Raw genomic sequence first — 19631 nt, forward strand, 5'->3', positions numbered from 1 at the left:
ACCCTTTCTTATCAACAAATTCAGCATCCCCTTCCTACCTCTCCCAAAATCAGATTATAGCTGCCGCCATGAATATCGACGACGGTTTCAGCGCGCAGCACGCATCACACGTGTTGCGGCGGCGCAAAAGCTTGCCGAGTTCGCGAGTTGCAGGCGCGCGCGGCGCACAGACTCGACTCGAGTTTTGAGCGCTCGGCAGTCAGTTTGCGGGTGGCCGCCGGATCGGACATAGGTGAGCTTGCGCTCTCTTTTTTCCCATAACCGCATACTACATCATGGGAATTACCGTTTTGACTACTTTTTGTATTGAGTGAAAACATTGAGGATTATGAAAAGTGAAACGTTTACTATATACTGTGATTAGTGGGTTTTTCTTTTTGAGATCGATTGTGAAAAAGGTAAAGTCATATTGTATTTTCAATAAATCTTTAAATTAAAAAAATACATGATAATAGGTTAAATGTTTATATTACTTTACAAAATTTACATCGTTCAACTATTAAAATTAAGTTAGATTATTTTTCGATATTATACACTGAAAAAATCATTGTACAATATGAAGTTCTCATTCTGTAAGCTTTCCATCGAAATTTCAATATACCAATATCATAAGCAATTTTTACTTTTTTATCATTTTACTCAAATATTTCTATATGTCATATCATGTCATCGAAATGAATATTAATTATTCAGTTAGAATACTCCTCAAAATTTCGAATATTAGATACGCTGTTGTGAATTTATAAAATAATAATCTTTTATTCTTTTTGTATTTATATGTAAATAATTATAGTTTAACTTTCGACTCAAAGTACTTTATAATAAGAATGCTTAAATAACTTTTTATTTGAAGTTTAATAAATGAACACTCGAAGTTCATACTATTTGCCATGGGAACTCTTAAACTTTTTATTCTGAGTAACAATAAAAAACCTTAACTGGTGGTCATTTTTTATTCTGAATGTGCTTAAGAGCTTAAGAAGCGCGTACAAGCTTTAAAAGTAGTATGTACGAGCATAGAAGTTTTCTGAAAGTTTTTTAATCTCTGTCCTTTTGGTCTGTTCTTTCTTAAGTACTTGTCGAGCTGAGAGTCATTTTTCAAAAGCGAGGTATAATTTAAAACAAGTATCCTTTTTTGTGCTCCGTTACACGCAAGCATTCTCTTCTTGAGTTCTGCTTTGTCTTTTGTACCCTTCATTTTTCCTGTCAAAGACATAAAATTATATAATTGAATTAAAAATCGACAACAAAAACGAACGCCACCAGACTGAAGAAATGAACAATTCAAGTTATGTTTTTAGTGCAATATTAAACTACGTTTACCAATCTCCAGTACGATATTTTTTGAAGGATATTTTTGTACTTTCGGGTAACTTCTCGCACGGGAAAGAAACATAGAAAGCCGAACTCTCCGCACGTCGTTAAGAATAGTAAATTACCTAACTAGTGCAGGAAAGTAGATTCTTGTCTTGTGTGAGATTTACGCTCGAGTGAAGCGAGGCTGAAAAGGCACACATGAAAATCTCGTTCCCGAAATTTTAGGTATAGTTATTTTCAGAACTACCTGTGGAAAGAGCGAGTTTAAGTGCATATTTTTCACCGAGCATGCGGCAAAGTTGTCTTTTCCGCACGACGCGTCGTGGTAAAAAAATTTCAACGAATATAAAACACTGAATAAATCTAAAATGTGGATGCTTTGAAAATTCCCAGTCGTCAGGTCAATGGATTATAATGTATATTAGATATACTTCAGAGAATGAATTTGAAAAAATATTGAAATATAAAGTGTAAATTTTTTAACACATATGTAAGTAACAGCTAAACGTATCACAAGCATGCTCAGCTTTTTAGTCTATAAATTCATTTTCTTATTATTTTCACATGAATTATAAATATTTTGAAATTATCGTGATTCTGAATAGAAAAAGAGAGGGAACCAATGAGATGAATAATAAAATGGAATTGCCTCTATGTTGTTAGTAATAAATAATCAAGTTGTATTATTCGCGCTTGCTGTTGAAAACCTACAACGGAAATAAAATCTGCGTTGAAATATTGTTTCGACTGTTATTACGTGTGTAATTCATTGTAAAAATTGTGACTTTTACCTATTTATCTTTCAAATTGACAAAGAAATTTTCATAGACTGGAGTAAGCATTTTTTCCTACAATTTTAAGCGGTTAAAAACAATGTGCATTAAAGGTATTGTCGCGCATTTCACTTGTAGTATCAAGACACGTTTATGCGCGCAGAATTGGAATTTTTTCAACAAGTCATAGTTGTTTTAATGTAAAATTGAAAAAAAGTTGTTTGAAACAAAATTTAGGGACACTAATTTTTTTTTTAGTACGCTATATATTTTTCATATCTGCCTCGTACTGTATTTCTAGTTAGTTGTTTCATTGTAAAATATCTGGTTCCATTATAAAATATGTCTAAATTTTTTTATTTTACCTGGCTTTTCTTATTTTCAAATTTGAAAATCAAATAAATTTCCAACAATTACATAAGCTACCATAATTTTTATGGAAGAAAGTAAATTTTTTGTCGAATCAAATCCAATTCAAAGATACCAATGTAGAACATTCTAAAATTTAAAGAAATCGCTTATATGAAAATGTGCATGACATTGCGTTTGAGCTGTTCGAAATAAGAATCTTAGTCTTTAATGTAAAAACGAAAATCTGGCACCTTATCGAAGAGACGGCGCGTCTAGTAACGTGATAATTTGAGAAGCTCGATAATTTGAGTGACGGGTGACTCTGACACGGTGATAATCGTACTCCGAAAAACTCGTAAACTTAATTTTAAGGAACACGATGCAGCTCACATATGATTGCGATTTATACCTTACAATCGCAGTTATTGTGACAAGGAGAAAGTCTTTTCAAATGAGCGTTCGAGTTTAGTCATGTCCGCATGGTAAAAAGAATACCGCTATTCTTAAGATTGGCTGTCCAATTTGCGTCGTTGCGCTACGATTTAGAAGATAAATATTTTTAAATTTAAATTAGAAATAAGAATTATAAGCGTAGTAAGTGGGTTATTATGCGAAGAAATCTGTATTGTAATTAAAAAATAGGTGTGTATAAACGACATAATAGTAATGTACCTTTAAAAAATAGGTATATATAGGTATGAATGACTGTTAGTAAGTTGCAATTGCAATCGATCGTACAACATACTACCCATTGACGTGGACAAGCGTGTTGTGCGTCATCGTCAAAGTATCGCCAAGTTACAACTATAACAAGGTTATAGTCCTGAAGGCTGTAGGCCTCGCAGTATGCACATGACTATCAGACTTTCGGGCCCCCATATACGCTAAGAGTTAGAACATGGTTAACCCTTGCCGAGTAGGCTGATGAGGTAAGAGCATGCGTCCATATACAACAGGAGAATAGGAACATCGAGGAGCTATGCGCTCGTAAAGGCCTAACACTGAAGCGGCAGTGAGCGAAGAGGGGGTTGAAAAATTCGACAGATCGTTTTTACCACGCAGGCAAGTTGTTTTGTCCACTTAAAATTTGTCTGGAGCACGTGTACCTTTATCCATTTCCATATCATAATCAGAATTTTTTTATCGCTTAATTTTAGATTTGTACAATAACGACTTTTCCCTACCGGGGTTTTTACATCAGTTTAACTTAGTTTGCAATTTGTTCCATAGTAAAATTGAACGATCGAGTGAACATACCTGTAAGTGATACTCGATCATAATTGTACGAGCTTCCTCGTCCGAAATAGATCAATACGTACTATCGCTACCCATCATGCGTTTTGATCACAGTTTTTAAAGTCATAACGTTCTAAAAAGAATGGTATTCGGTGTTTACCTCGTTGCTAGATACCTCAGCTCAGCTTGGCAGCCAACCTCATTAATTTTAAAGTTTATAACGTTAAATTACGTATGAAAATAAGGGATGAGAAAAAACAATGATCTTTGGGTTTGATCTATTTCGGATGAGGCAGCACGTACAATTATGCTTGAGTATCACTTTCAGGTAAGTTCACTCGATCGTTCAATTGTACTTCACTGCCTCACTCTCATAGATCAATATGTAGATGGTTAAAGTGTACAATTTTACACCAATTCAATTTGGAAAAACAACTTTTTATGAGCATTGATACATGCAACCGAACAAATATTAGGAACAGAATTCATGTAGAAAACAGATTACATGTGCCTCACTATTTTATTTTATTAATATATTTTATTTAAACTAGTTTTTAGACGTAAAAACATTTAAAGACTCATTATTAGTGAGTAGTTTATTATAAAAGCTACAAATGTCAATAACGCATTAGACCACCAAGCTATCTTTCGAATAGCTTCAATACTTGCATCTCTTCGTGGCGCAACCGACGTAGAGGTATGTCGGGTGCTATGTGCAGCGAAAATATTACTGTCTATACCACTTTCGAACAATGTTTCTTTAATTCATCTACGAATGGAATCAATAGAAACAACATGAAAAGGCTTTTTAGTCGTGAGAAACAATTTATCTTCGTTTTTAGATTTGAGACACTCAGTTTTCTTAATACACTTAGTGAATGCTGTTGCTGGATATATATACTTGAATGTTCAAGAAAGAAAGGTATGCCTATTTGCGGTATATAATTCATGCGTGCAGATGTTTTTAAAGTATCAGATATATCACGAGTACTCTTTCATTTCGTACTGTAATATTTAATATTCTGAAGAAGAACAAAGTTGCCATTCTTTGAGCAGCTACCAAAGTGAGTAAAGTAACTACTTTTTTCGTTAATTTATCAATGTCGAGCTCTTCATTTGAAATCACTGTGACAAATAATTGAAAACGATTTATGGATCCCAATTACGTGAATACTTCAGCCTTTTAGGTTTTTCTCTTGATACTTCCTTAAAAAATCTACCAATATTTGGATCAGAGCCTAGTTGATTTTTCATGAATAAAGAAACCGTGACTATAAATATTGAGAGTACTAGACGAACCTAATTTATTCAATTGCAAAGCGAAAAAAAAATTGAAGATATTTGAACAGATATTGAAGATAACTGAACATCGTATAAAGAGAGCGCGTGCTCTTGACAATAATGTCACCGGAGACAAATCGATTTTTCATTTTGTAGCAGAGTACTTGGCGCAATTGCATTTAACATAATATTACCTATTTCTATTGATATTCTCTCTCTTGTATGCGCTTTGATGATTATAACAGAGTTGCTACCAGGGTAAGTTTTGATGAGAGCGAGTTTGTCCTGTTGGTCTTGCTGCAAAAGGAAATCAATAAATTATTATTGGCACCAAACTTCAGTAAGGTGTTATAGAGAGCGATTTGTAAAAAGGGAACCACGCTTGAGTGGGCCAGAAAGGTACAATCACGATACCCTCAGCTCCGTCGGCTATAATTTTACGAAGGGCAAGTGAGAATGGTGGAAATGCGTAATCTATGATTGAGTAAACGCATCGACTGTTATAGAATTCAGATCTTTGAACCGAGAAACAAACTGTTTGCACCTAGTGTTAACATTTGATGTGAATAAATCAATATCTGGCACATCAAACTCCAACTTTATCGATTATCCCATTAGACCTAATTCCCACTCAGTTTTAAAGTTGTAAAATTATTTATTCAATATTTACATGTAAATTATATTTAGTATTGATGTATAAAGCTGTCGAATATATATTACGCACTTCATTCCATTACTAGATTACACAAGCCTAATAATTTAAAATTGTATGTTGAATACCACCCATTCTATTTATGTATACATTAGCTCTGGTATTATGAATACGTAATAAAATTTCACAATTTTTTTTGTACTTTGCAAATAACTTAAGTCCGTTGAAAACAACTCTCAACTCTAATAAATTTATGTGTTAACTTAAATTCTCACTAGACCATCATGTATAGACTTTAGTACCATTACAAACTGCTCGCCAGTCTATCAATGGCGCATCAGAAAAAATTTCCAATTTGAAAATATGTAGCCTAATAGAGTTTTTGGAAAATAAAATATTCAACTTTCACTACGATAAAACAGCAATCATTGTATTCGAAATCTTGATAGTACCATCATAATCATTTCTATTTTCTTCAATCGCTAAAAATTGTTCACGTTTTAATCTTTTTGTATGAAGAAAACCGTACTTGACTGCTAGATATGCTACTACGGACAAACCAATTACTTTTACAATATTTTGAATTGTAGTTGAGTTTTTAGTCATGACATTACAAATAATCTCTTGATTATTTTTACATTTTTTATCGGGAAGACTTAAACTGAATTGCAGAGTTTCAATTACAAATTCAAGAAATTCACAATGGTGTAACGGTATGACTTGACTTTTCCTTTCATTAATAACTAAACTTAACGATTCAAGTAGATTTCGTGTTGTTTGGACATTTTTCACATAATCCAGCTTATTTTTCGCAATAAGTAAAATGACGTCTAAATAAATTACTAAGAAAAACCCTACAAATCTCAATTTTTCAATCACAGATTTAAGCAGTTTTATGAAAGTGTAAGTCGTTTTATAGAGTCCAAATGGTAAAACATTAAATTTATAAAGGGTACCTTGAAAATAAAACTAAAAAATTTTCTATAATTCTTGCTTATTGGAATAAGAAAATAGGAATCTTTCATGTCCAATTTAACAAGAAAATAATTTTTCGTTATCAATTTACAAGCTGTTTTTATATGTTCTAACTTAAAATGAGGAGCTTCAATAAATTAATTTAATTTAACAAGGTTCAGAATAATCTTTCACTTCCATCAGGTTTATCTCGAAGAAAATAGGTGGAAAGAAACTAGGCTTTACAAGGTTTGCATTTGAAAATTGCACTTTTTTCCAACAATTCATTAGTAGATTTTTTATAAGCAAAACTCTCATGTACCGAAAAATTCGGCTCTTTCCATGGTAGTTTTTGATATATCGACCGAGAAAATGTAATACGATATCCCGAAATAATGTTCAGGATAAAAACGTCACTTGTAATTTTATTCCACGCATTAATAAACAGTTCTATTCGACCAGTAAGTCGACTTATCGCTACTTCCTTTGGTCGTTCTGTTGATCTTGGCTCCGGTTGTAAAGCTTTGATCTTCTCGGACCCCTCTCCTGACGCGAGTTTCCGCGTCTCTTATAGGGACCTCTCGAGTTTAGCAAGCTCTCAAGCATCGACGCTTCGAACATAACATTTAAAAAGTCTTGCTTATTTTTAACAGCTCTAGGCTTGCCCTTAGATCCATCATTGCTGATGTTATGAGCACCTTTTTCAATTTTCAGTAGTATAAAATGACTGCGAGGTCGTAACTCATTCTATGTCTCTCGAGACTGATCGGCTGCGTGACTTAGAGCGGCTGCTAGATTTCGAGCGGCTGCTAGATCTCGAACGACTGTAAGCCACGAACGATTGGAAGACATCACGGAGTTGGTAGACTTCGAATGGTTGGAATGAGAGTGAGACTTGGAGTGACTGCGAGAGTCAGAACGGCTTGAGTGATACGAGGATTCGCTGTCGGAGACTGAAAAAACAATTTCAGTTACAATATGACTGCATTTGCCATTGATCAGTATTGATAAAAGCGTACTGCTATAGGGCGAGCCTCTTGGATTGTGCTTTTGCGGTCGCGACGCGATCTTGTCAAACAGTAAGCAAGTTGTGTGAATTGTAGCACGGCGTGCTTCTTGAACAACGCTCTGCATTACGAAGACGTCTCACACTTCGGTCAGAGAAGTGGACTTCTGGTTTATGCTGTTCATCATGTCGATGCTTGGACACGTGAGACTTCGACTTTTCTTATGTCCATCTCGATGAGATTTACGAGATTGAGTTTGTTATCTGCTCGCCGTAGCTTCATGCGAGCGAGAAGATAAAGCTGTATCACATAAATGTACATGGGCACATTCATGACGGCCCCATTTTTCTCGTCCGCGAGAAATTTGTTGAACAGAATTCCGTTCATGTGATACTAAAACTTCATATGATATTTGAGCTTTTGCTCATGATGATTTTTCAAAGAAAATGTAGTGAAAAAATTCACTTCCATCAAACTTGAATCAAATCAGCGGGACGCACTTCTATGCGTAATGACGAGCTGAACTGAGGTACCTAGCAATGACGTAAACACCGAATGCCATTGTTTTTAGAATTTTATGACTTTAATAAATGTGATCAGAACGCATGATAGGTAGCGGTACTACGTATTGATCTATGAGGAAGTGGCAACGAAGTACATTATCGCATAAAGACAATCAACTTTGTTTTTTTTTATTACTTTGTTGTTCTTTATACATATATACTACGTTTGTTTTTTCATTGAAATTTTGAATTTATACGCGTACCCTCTCAATGGCAGTTAATGCTTACCTTTTAATTAAAACGACTGTAAAAATTGAATTGAAATTTTTCTTTACACGGCTTATATCGTATGCCTAAAACGACATTTCCATGCGTAATTCTAACTTTTTTTCACTCAGGCATTCCAAAAAAAGCTTGTACGAAGGCAAGCCATTCTCGCGAATAAGTATTTTGCACGAATGGAATTTCCCCCGTTTCGTGCGCGCGCAACACGCGTTTCCAAGGATTTTCATCTTCGCGAAATAAGCTCATGTTATTACAACTACATTGCACTGAGATTCATATAAAAATATAATTAACTGACTTATAAATATACCGGGAATATATTCTACACATACATAACTACTTTAGAATTATAAAATGTTATCGTTATAATTTATAGCCAAAAATTAAAAAAATGAAATTGGATTACGATTTAACGTGCACTGCGCATTTCAATTAACATCGTTGCTTAATACATACTGAAATATCTCAATGATGAGCTCGGATTCCTGAACGTTATACTGCATTGGATCTATTTAAATTTCGCGTACAACTTTCTACTGAAATGTATATGCTCAGAGAAATCAGTTATTCTAATGAACTTATCTGATGCGCACGACTGCTGAATAGGTAATTTATTAATAATTTTTAATTGGCTAAATTTGTAGACTGGGTCTATTTTCGATCCATCGATTTTCCGTGACACTGGAATGGTCTTCATTTTATACTAAATTTGATTACACGTCAAAAAATCAATCGATAACGAGTTACTAGCAGCTTTTCAGGCTATGCCTTCCGGCTTGATACTGCAGTTCCCGTAAAACTTGCAAATGTTACGAGTATCGCTGTTTTCGCCATCAGCAATGCACGAAATACGTTCTATTGCCGAATGTAACTGCACACCGATTTCAGCTTAAATAGCCTGGGGAGGTTCTGCTTTTATTTTCAGCGATGTGGTTTTCTTGGAAAGTATTTCGTATATCGAAATACGCGATGCAGCTTAGAAAAGTAAAACAACGTAGAAATCGAATCTACTTCATCAGGTACAAATGTTTATAAAATGTAACAAAACTAACAATTCACAATTGAGAAAATTTCATGTTAAGCATGACAAGTGACATTACAAATCGTCAAGAGTGAGCTTACAATTACACGACAACGCGTCTCGTAGTTACTAAACCTATACGGTTCCAGCTCATCTAATGACCGTTCACGAACCTCGCGGGCGTCTGCCTGCAGACTACTAATTGTCTCTTCAACAAAAGCTCGCGTGAGTAGGGAATACACTTTACCCTCCCTCGAGCGCCGTCGCGGTCGTTTCCTGCGAGTTTTCTTTTTTTTTTCTATTTCTCTACTCGGAGCTCGTCCTTTAAAAAAGAGCAGTACCTAGCATCTTTTCCATTCTAGTCGCGCGTTGGCAAGCAATATGGACAAGACTGTAAAATGATTGCCGACTTCTTAATCACTCTTGACTTCACTGCAATATGACTCGCTTGCTGCCCGAGCTTTTGTAGTCTTTTTGTTACGTTTTTCTTCTTGGGTTTGAATACAAAGATGCTTTTGTGTATTACCTCAAGGTGCTCTGTTGTTGACGAAACCTGAAAACTAGTACTTCTTTTATGACTTTTTTACGTGTAATGGTTATGATTTTCATGTTTACTAAAAGGGATTTACATTCCGACGTTATTATTTGCTTTTACGATGGAGGACTACAGAGTTAATTTTAAATTGCACAGCTAGAGCAATATTTTCATGAATTACGTTATTTTTTTTATCAATATAAAAACTAATACAACTCCTTTCGTGATAACAAAGGCGCTTTATGAAGTAAAATAACGCGCTTCAATATTGCTTTCATAACGAGCGAATAAAGAAGTTTCAAATCTAAAAAAATATTATCTTGTTTATTATTGGAATTTTTATAACAAAGTTACTATTTATGCTTCAGCTTATTGTCATAAATTATAAAATTTTAAATATTTCAGATTGCCAAAAACTAATCATTGAATGTTAATTGTCACATTGATTTTTCATTTGTTATTTAAAATATTATTTGCATAATTTTTTCATTATTTTCTCGCTGCTTCAGCAATAACAGTAAACAAAATATATTAGCGTTTGTTATTTACTTCATCTGAATACGGTAAAAAGTCAATTGAATAATAACAAGTCATGGATCTAGTCTATTTTTATTGTGCCACCAAATTTAAGATCTTCATTTTCATGTTTCAGGTTAAGCTATTGCATAAATGTTACTATTAAATCCTGTATTGTTCACATACGTGTTAGAAACTTTATCGTTTGTGGAAATACCAAGAGCAGTTTATTAATTTGTCGGGCTAATTATAAGGTTTTGATTATACAAATCCTATGTTTAAATGATATAACTGCGTGTATGAATTGTTTGAAATTTGTTTGAAATTCCATAAAGTTTATAGAAATTATAGAAAACATGATTGTACGTAATAACCCATTTATTTTATTTCATTTTATTAGAATAGATAAAATACTGTAAAAATTATATATTTTATTAATCAGTGATTAGAATGGGTATGGTAGAGCATGTTATATAAAATAAGAAATAATAAGTGATCGAGAAATAATCATAGAATGAAATGCACTCAATATATTTATAATTCATTAATGTAATCGCTGCGCTCGGCATTCGCTATCGAGACAATAATAAATTGACATATTGACCACTAAGGTACGCACGACAGCCCTCACGGTTAGCTCGACTAACAGTAGAAGATGACTCCGTCCGACAACAATGAAATGAATGCGAGTGGCGCTTACACTCGTAGACTAGCACGGTGAGATGCTGATCGCCGGCTCACGTTGACCATCGATGGCTCTCATTCCTCGATCTCCTGTGCCCTTCACACCCATGACTCGAAGTAACGGCCGTCAGCAAGCTCGATGCTTTAGCTGAGAAAGCGATGTCGAGTTATCAGCGCGTACAGATAACAGGCGATGCTGCCGTCGGAGAGAGGGGCCAGCTTAGTCCAGATGCCCAGTAATGGAATAATCGAGAGTTTCTCTGGTGGTCTCTTCTGGCGGACCAACACAAAGCAATGTCGTAGGCGTTATGGCGAGGTGATGGACACAATACTGACAAACGGAGAGTGGCAGCTGAGTAACGACGAAGACAAGAGTTTACGTATCCATCGAAAAGTGCGTTTGCGTACGTTACAATACGTTAAGTTTTAGTCTTATACCTATAAATGTAGGTAGTTATTAGTTATGCCAATTTTTCAACAATTCCAATTTAATTTCAAGTTAAAATGTAAATATTCTTCAAATAGAACATATATTTTGTATCTATACTAGACTTTTGAACTTCCTACTGTTAAAACCGATAGTTTACACTTGTCAAAAGGAGACCGGATTACTTCGACACAATCGGCATATCAATTCATTTGAATAAAATTTATATTCGAATATGAAATGATGGAATCAGTGCTAGTCTACCAAATTAGCATTCGATACAGTTTTGCAAATTTACGTAGCGACTGATGGATGGAAATTGAGATAACGCGTTTGAATATCGATTTAAGTTTGCATTAGGATTACTTAGTTTTACAGACAGATTTGCAGAAAACATAAATAGAAATATTTATTTAAAAAATCACCAAAAGTATTATTCACGGAAAATTGAACGCTTTTGTATTTAGTAAAACAGTACTTTTTAATTGAGAAATAAATATGTTTGGTGCGTAATCTATTAAAATAAAATCGAAAATTTAAAAACAACTAGGTCGAAGATGGTTACAAAAAATTTGCAATAAAGGGATCTGATATCACATTGAAAATAAGCGATTGAACTGAGAGACGGAATCTTTGAAGAGTCGCGTCTCATTGCGCGTCAGTTGTCAAAACCGTAGGCAACTTGAAAGAGAGCCCATTAAACTCGTCTAGATTGTTGCAGCTAAACGTCATCGGAGAGGCGAAAACATAGACACGAGTAAGGATGGATTACAGCTAAGGGCGGAAGGTAGTGGCGGTAAGTTATAGAGATCCCTTGGAATCGATCAACGTAGCAGTAATAAGATAGCGTATGCGTTTGATGGGATAGTTGATTATCGGCTATATAGCTTGTAACTGAGTGTGCGCTTTCATATTTATGTTTAGCTGAATAGTCAATGGAACTGATTCAAGAGGTATTTAAACTTTTCAATTAACTACGTCGACTTTCAGTGATGTATATAAAGAAAAGTAAAAAATAAAAAACAGATTTCAAGTAGAATTATTCAATTTAAATCGGGACTTGATAATGATCACGTAATGTGAAAAAAATAAATATACGCGAAGGAAATAAAATCGGAGTCAAGAAAAGGAGGTGCGAGCTACTTGAAATTCGACCTGTACCGCACCTGATCTGCAACTAGATTTAGCTTGTATAACAAGATTGATCGACTTTGTAAAGGTTTGAGAGGTTGAGTTAGAGTATTCACTATAGGCCATGGAATGCTGAAGCAAGGTTCGACACGAAAGAGGCTATTATGGATACAAAAGAGCCCGGAAATGGGATAAGAAGAAAAATGAAAAATATTTATGAATATCAGTTCATAATAAAACATAATCCTCACACAATAAGTTGGAAATTGTTTTCTTTTTCAAATTTAATAATATACTGTTATTATAATTTTTATAAATCAACAAGACTGAGTAACATTCTATTTGGCGAGTTTCATCTCAGTATAATATGTTACCTGAGCCTCTAAATGAGCAAACTATGCATGGATCTTGTGTGAAGATAAATTAATTTACGTTATTAAATTGCTTTGCTACCGAACTTGCTCACCATCGCTTTTGAGCTTCTCAAATTCAATACTAAGAGATAAGTTCTAGCAGATATTTGAGTTTATTAATTTCAATAAATGAAAATTAATTACTAGTAAAGCACATCGGTTTATGATTTATTTCAATAATATTTTCTGAGTTGTCTTTGTAAATTCAAGCCTAAGTGTATGAATATAAATTTAAAATAAAAGAAAGGTAATACGATAAAGATTAAAAAAGTTAAGTCAAAATTTGAAGTACAAGTTAAATTGTAAAAATATAAAAGTAACTGTTCAGCCATGCATGAAAAATTTGAAGTTTCTTCCAAGCATTAAAGAGTACCTGATGCGTAAAGTTCAAGTGCCATTCACATATAGATGTACGTACTTCTAGCTAACTTTCGCGTATATATAGGAAAAAGAAAGTCAAGCGTACACACTCCTGCCTAGATGGATAAACAAAGAAGTAGTTTACACGCGCGTGGGCTGTCAGTGTTTTTCTTGGTTGTGCCATCACCATCACTACCATCCCCCTAGAAGTCAATTCAATGAGGCAAACTTGAACGGATTCCCTGCGCAGATGCAGTTAAAAATGAGTAACTTTTAATTCATCGACTGAACGCCTGAAAGAGAGGGGGGAGAGAGAAAGAGAGGTAATGTCTTTCTGAAAAGCTGCCGTCGGATGGAAAGGAATTAATGCATCTTGGAACGGTGAATTAGAAGAAACTTTCGCAAGTTTAACGGGTTCGCACTCTTTATTTCTTTTTGCAACTCATCGGATGTGTCTTTCTCCCGTGCTTCTTCTTCTCCAGCAGTTCTTGTTTTCTTATCGATAAATTTACATAAGTGTCTATTTGCAAATTCAAGTCTACCTTTATTCCGTTTCTTTTTTATGTGGCTATTTTATCCTGACATTTGTTAGTAAAAGCTTGTCAAATATTTGAATCAAAAGGTATGATTCGACTTTCAAGCTTGACAGTTATATAAAAAAACAGGATACATTACGAATTTATATGTAGATTGATTTTAATGTTTCTCCCAGCACATTTCCTTCCGACGCTCAACACTAAATCAATAAATATACACTGCCAAGAAAATAAATAGCTATTAAAATGAAAAAATCGATAATTTACATTTGTCCTTAATTTTTAAAATTCTAGAAAAAAAATGTTTTCTAATTTAATAAGACAAATCAAAGATAAAAAAGGCCAAATAATTTGGAGTATTCACTCCAGCCAAAGTCTTCGAGAAAGCTTGGTAGGGGAATTGTATACGCTGTAAGTTATTCGCCTAAACATCATACGCTCGCGTAAGCATCTATGAGAGCACGCTCAGGCATCAGACACCGAGGGAACAAGGAAACCCCGGCATCACATTTCTCTTGAGCCTAAACTACGCGTGTTATTCACCCTCATCACGCTGATTTATCATAATACTCGCATTTCCACTTTCGTATCTGTTGCCGCTATAGATACACACGTAAACTAGCTGTGTCTTTGTATATCGTAAGGCTATTAGTTATCCGCGCCAATGCAATGTGTCTGTATGCATGCACGTTATTGTCACTCGGCTTTAATAGTCCGTTAATGTGCAATGTCACGTTGATAATGGCTTCATAGTGTGTGCTTGCATCAATTGTTTCACGCTGTTTTCAGCTTTAGCAACAGTATCATGTATCAAAAGAATTTCTCTTTCTTCATTTTTAGTGAATGCGTTTACATTACAATTTTCTACATTTTTTCTTAGAATATATTCTCTACAGATATTTATATTATAGATCAAATAAACTTTAGATTGGTGAAAATTATATTAACGCATATATACTGAACAGAGTTCATCTTCTTTATTTTAAGTGATCCACTGCGTCCAAAATAAATACATTACAGAATAAGCGATGTCTACATCAAATTCTATTTTAACAAAAATATGAGTTGTCGGCAGAAATATACCGTGATCAAAAGGATACTACTTGTTTGGCTCTTTAGGAGGCTCATTAGACTTAACGAATGTGAATGCTGGATCCTAGTTTCTAATCTACACATGGAACTTCAAAAGCTTACAGTTACCTGATGGCTCTTTTCCACCAACTTCATTTCTAATACTTGAAAATTTCAAGCTAAACTAGAGTTAATAAATGAACATTATTTTTTAAGCATTTACGTTTCTTTAAAAATGCATAAAATGACTAGAAGTTGCAATTTAATGGAACGTTTGATGTTAGCAGTTGATGAATAAATATTTTTTTATTACAATAAAGTTCATAGGGACATATTATAAGAATAGTAGCTTTTTTGAATTATTTAGAAATGCAAATAATGAAAAAAAAATCAATAATTTGAATTCAGTTGTTGAACTTAAATAAAATCTAGATATAGCATGATAAATAGCCTCCGTGAGATAGATAGTAAAAATGCAAGCGTCGTCAAAGTAAGTAAGTTGTTTATGTAGCATGGATGTCGTATTAGGGTCTCGTCGATAAGAAAAAGGTCTTTCCGAGTTTCGAAGCTGCAAGCTCGAATTCGCTGCGATAAACTCACCGGTTTACACGTTGACACACTTTTTACGGCAAATTTTACGCGATCCCAGAGTTTCGTTGTCACGTATTTTCTTCTGTTTTACTTATCTTACAAGTAAATTATTTTTCTTTCGTATTTATATTAAATGTACTTCAACAATACAATTATTATAAATTTCGCTTTTTGTTAATAAATGACTATTGTTGTTTTTCTACCATCTAAAAATGTTAAAACAAGCCTTTAGTAAGTCACATTTTCCATTAAAAACGTGCGCGTATGTGTGTATAGATAGTATATATATTTATACACACACATACGCAGTAATAAATTACGCGTTTAATGTAACCCTAGATCTCATTAATATCAGCAACCCATCAGCTGATGCAGTCATCATAGATTAATGCTTGACCGGACGATTGTAGGTCACTAATCATTTAGTCTTTCATCGTTAATGATGGAGACCTATAATTTTATCTATTTAATTCATTATAAATAGTTGAATGCAATTATTATTTATACTTAACGGTAGTAAATGTTATTGGCAATATTTGTATTATTTTTGTTGATAATCAAACTGTTACGAGGTAACGATTAGTGTTGTTTTTCTCCGGTAAATATATCTTAATCCATAGCCTTCAGTTTATCATATGTTTAACATCAAATTATAATTGATGTTAGGGATAATTGGTTGTCAGATCTCCAATTAGTTCGTTAGAACATGAAACGTACGAGTGTCGATATTCTCGTGCAATAAATGAAGTTCTATGAATATATATCAAACATCACGAGGCTTGTACAAAGATGAGATCGAATGAATAATCCTGCCGAGCGTTTGAGCGCAGTTTTTAATTAAAAACGTTCCCATGCCTCGACAGCCTCGTACTCGATGCGTATAAGGGTCAACTCTGAAGTACACGTGCGCTTTGCAGATGACTGGATAAGCTTGCGTTCACTCTTTCTTTTTTAATGCTATAAAACTTCTGTATTCCATATCGATAGTGTAACATAAAAAGCCTGTCTTATCCTTTCGCAATGCCTTCCATAACTTTTTTTCGAAAGAACTTTTTTTGCGAATTTCAATTTGTTAGTTTCAAGTAAAAATTTAATTCTTGTATTATGATTCAAAAGAAAATTGGATTATTACTTTTTAATTAAAATATTTTGAACATTTATACGCAAATTGGTAGATAGAAATTAAAGAAATATCCTTTAACAACGTATAAGCAACAGTAAAATATTTGTTGAGAATAATAAACGCAACCGAACCGATAATATAACTTTCGGTAATAGTTTATAAATATTTGATATTTAAATTGTTATTTCGTTATAGTCAATAGTCTGCTTTTACATTTTTTTGTACAAATCATTCACAACAATTCTGAAAATATATTTTTACCATATTTTTACAGCATCCACGGAATATAAGTACACTTCACTAGAGCTGATTTCGATTACTCCATTGTGTTTGTTTATAAAATCGAATAAAGAACGCTTCGTTGAACTGTACAGCATAAACTAAGTCAGTCACATGCATTTCGTCAGATCTGTTTGATGGGAAAATGTTGCAAAATTTGTACTATTGGCTGTCGGATTTATTTAAAAAAGTGGCAGACCAATTAATCCGATTAGTATAACAAATTGTTTTTTTACAAATTTGAACTGTATCATCCATCATTTGATAAATGAAATCGATTATTTATTAGTTCTATTGTTATTGTACTATCAATTTATTATAAGTTGCGAGGGTCGTTTGAAAAGTCCGTGCAAAAATAAAAACTGCTTGATTTTTTTTAATAAATCTTTTTTATTTTTCAACATAGTCTCGTTTTAGGCTTATACACTTCATCCAACGCTGCTCTAGTTTGTTAATCCCTTCCAAATAATAGGATTTGTCCAAGTCTGTAAAATAGGCATTCGTTCTTCAATCACCTCCTCGTTTGAATAAAATCTTTTCCCCGCCAGCCATTTTTCATATTAGGGAACAAATATTAGTCCGACGGAGCCAAGTCTGGAGAATAGGGGGGATGTGAAACGAGTTGGAACCCTATCTCCATCAGTTTTGCGGCAACAACTGCTGAGGCGTGAGCTGGCGCATTGTCGTGGTGGAAGAGGACTTTTTTGTGGGCCAATCGTGGACGTTTCTCTAGCAACTCGGTTTTCAAACGATCCAATAACGATGAATAATATTCGCCTGTAATGGTTTAACCCTTTTCCAGATAGTCGATGAAGATTATTCCTTGCGAATCCCAAAAGACAGTCGCCATAACCTTCCCGGCCGAAGGAATTGTCTTCGCCTTTTTCGGAGCAGATTCCCCCTTGGTAACCCATTGTTTAGACTATTCTTTGGTCTTAGGAGTGTAGTGATGTATCCATGTTTCATCTACATCGATGAAACGTCGCTTAAAGTCTTGCGGATTTTGCTGGAACAGCTGCAAACCATTCTTGCAACACTTCACACAATCTCGTTTTTGGTCAATCGTGAGCACAATCGCGGCACCCATCTAGCGGATAGCTTTTTCATGTCCAAATGTTGGTGCAAAATATTATGTACCCGTTCGCTCGAGATGCCTACAGTACTAGCAATCTCACGCACCTTCACTCTTCTATCAGCCATCACCATATCATGGATTTTATCAATAATTTCTGAAGTGGTAACCTCAACAGGGCGTCCAGAACGTTCAGCGTCTTTTGTGCTTATATGGCCACTCCGAAAATTTTGAAACCACTTAGAAACCATTCTAATCGAAGGTGCACAATCACCATAATGTTTATCAAGCTTCTGTTTAATCTCCTGAGGCGTTTTGCCTTTGAAAAAGTAATGTTTAATCAATACACGAAATTCTTTTTCGTCTATTTTTTTACAACCACTCGATTTCTTTGATTGAAACGAATGTAAAACGCAAAGTAATTGGCCGATCTGGCTGAAACTTGGTGTGTGCTTTTCCAAGATATGCCACTAACTGAAAATAACCTTGATACTTACTAGTAGCGCCATCTCTCTGACTTTACACGGACTTTTCAAACGACCCTCGTATGAGTTTACCATTTACGAGTTCGTCGAAAGACACGGTGACGGCGAGGAATAAACAAAATTTTTTTCCTTCTTCTAAAATCGCCTCTTAAAGATTCTTTTTTATGAAAATTTTTCCTGAAAATAAATTTTGAGTACCTTCAAGGGATTGTATCCCAAAGCTGCAACCTCAATGAAAACAGACCTAACATCTGCAAACGCTCTCGATAACAAAAGGCCCCAAAAGCGCCTTATGCAGATGCCGCCGAGTCTAACGGAAAAAGTGAGTAAAAAAATACAGAACATTTATACAACATCAGACACTCGATTTTTTCTGGGAAAACATGTGTATTGTTATACAGACCAAAACTCCAACTATAAAATAAATAGTTGTTCTAAGAATGTAAACAGTCATAAAAGTTTTCCATTGAAATCAATAGCCAACTAATAAATAGTCAAATTTCAAATTTTAATTTATAGTCATCCAAACTTACGAACCACGGATAAATCGAAAGTTTGCTTAAAATATTTTTAATTCCTTCTTGATTTAAAGTAAATAATGAACAGATTCAATATATATGTATTGTACATGTATTGTATAAATAATAAAGTTCGACTTATATAATTGAAGACTAATTCGTAAATAGTTTTCGTAATGAACATTGTAAGGAGCTTTGCGCGCAATAACGATAAACAAATTCAATTTACCGCAACATCTTTTATAAGCGAATTGTATACGAATGAAATAAGAGCCATATCTGAAGGAAAAGATCCAAACTCCGAAGGATAGCGCTTTCAAATACCGGAAAAAATATCAAAAGGAAAAGCCCTTCGGCCAATACAAGACGCATCGAAGGCCCAAAGAAGGGTTTTTTCATCTCCATCACGAAAGCGAGGGCATGAGATACCTAAAAGAAACTCGGAAAGTCAGTCCAACGCCATCAACAATTCCAGGAAAGAAACCATCTCCAGCACCAGTTCAGAGAAGA

The 19631-nt window shown here is 34.3% G+C and overlaps 1 protein-coding gene across 2 annotated transcripts in view; it reads left to right on the forward strand.

Annotated features, from left to right (window-relative positions):
• Positions 1–214: 214 nt before the first annotated feature.
• LOC131666107 (zwei Ig domain protein zig-8-like) overlaps positions 215–19631 on the forward strand; it is a 75669-nt gene continuing 56252 nt past the window's right edge. For both annotated transcript variants that reach the window (XM_058938492.1, XM_058938494.1), the window contains exon 1: positions 215–398. The gene's annotated coding sequence lies outside the window, so the exon portion shown is untranslated. The remainder of the gene's footprint in view (positions 399–19631) is intronic.

Source organism: Phymastichus coffea, unplaced genomic scaffold, assembly GCF_024137745.1.
Source record: "Phymastichus coffea isolate CEN01 unplaced genomic scaffold, Cenicafe_Pcof_1.1 PCOF00056, whole genome shotgun sequence".
Taxonomy (NCBI): Eukaryota; Metazoa; Arthropoda; class Insecta; order Hymenoptera; family Eulophidae; genus Phymastichus; species Phymastichus coffea.